The sequence below is a fragment of the Chrysochloris asiatica genome, unplaced genomic scaffold, assembly GCF_000296735.1.
Source record: "Chrysochloris asiatica unplaced genomic scaffold, ChrAsi1.0 scaffold00031, whole genome shotgun sequence".
Classification (NCBI taxonomy): Eukaryota; Metazoa; Chordata; class Mammalia; order Afrosoricida; family Chrysochloridae; genus Chrysochloris; species Chrysochloris asiatica.
Genome location: NW_006408549.1, coordinates 6,246,304 through 6,247,744, shown reverse-complemented (window position 1 = coordinate 6,247,744; position 1,441 = coordinate 6,246,304).

Genomic DNA, 1,441 nt, shown 5'->3' with positions numbered 1-1,441 from the left:
ATATATATATATATATATATGTTTAATTGTGCTTTATTGACTATGCAAAGGCTTTTCACTGTGTGAGTCATAACAAGCTATGGATTCTTATGACATTGCAAAGAATGGGTATTCCAGAACACTTCATTGTGTTTATGAGAAACCTGTACTTAGACCAAGAGGCATTCATTAGAACAGAACAAGGGGATACTGAATGGTTTAAAATCAGGAAAGGTGTACAGCAGAGTTGTATCTTTTCACTATGCTTATTCAGTCTGTATATTGAGCAAATATTCTCAAAAGCTGAAGTATATGAAGGAAGAACATGGCATCAGGATTGGAGGAAGACTCATTAACAACCTACAGTATGCAGATAAAACAGCCTTGCTTGCTTGAAGTGAAGAGGACTTGAAATACTTACTGATGAAGCTCAAAGTATGGGTTGCACCTCAATGTAAAGAAAACAAAATTCCTTATAACGGAGCAATAAATAATGTCATGATAAATAGAGAAAGGAATGAAGTTGTCAAAGACTTCCTTTTGTTTCTATCCATTATCAATACTCATGGAAGCAGCAGTCAAGAACTCAAACGATACATTGCATTAAGCAAATCTGAGTCACAGATCTTTTTCTTTTTTTAATGTTTTATTGTGAATTATGTGATAGTTCACAGAAGTCTACTGAACATTGTAGGGCTTAGCTCGCCGCTTCATTGCTGTTTTTCCTTCACTTCCCCTTTTGGGTGACGAGCGTGGTCACCAGTCAGAGCGTGTATTCCCGTTGAGTCTTAGTCTTGTAAGGGGGTTTGCACTGAGGTGACCTGGCCACTTGCCTTGATGTTTCCTGGGCAAGCAACTTGTTTGTTCTTGTAATAACAGTTGGTCTGCCTGTGTTGTTTTGTATTTTTCCTGTAGGTCTTTTTTCAAGAACTATCTTCTGTTCTTCTAGCTGTTCCAGCCTGGTCTGCTTGTCCTTTCAAGTGGGAATTTCCCATCTCTGGAGATCTGGATGTGGTTCAGGCTTCCACCTATAGTCTTATGTATTTTAGAGGATCCGCAGGAAGCCTCCTTCACTGGGCACCTTGTAGCCCCATATTAGGTATTCCAATCAGTTATAGGCAGAAGACAAACTTACAAGCTTTCTATGGTGATGTTTCTGGCTACTCCTTTCTCTCCCCTTCCAGTGTCTATTTTATAATAGAATGTAAGGAAACCCAATATTCAAAAGATAACCAACCATCTTAACATTATTTTCCCCTTTTCCCCATTCCAACCATGTCTCATTCTCTGTATCCCAGACCCATATTGTTCCAAAGCTGTGCATACATCATTCTTTACCTCTGTCCCACTTAGCCCATTCAGACCTGCCTAATTGTTCTCCCATCTGCTTTGTTCTTCCATTCCCCTCTCCCTTCTTGTATATTGCCCCACTCTCCAACTATTCTGTGTCTAATCCCTGCCC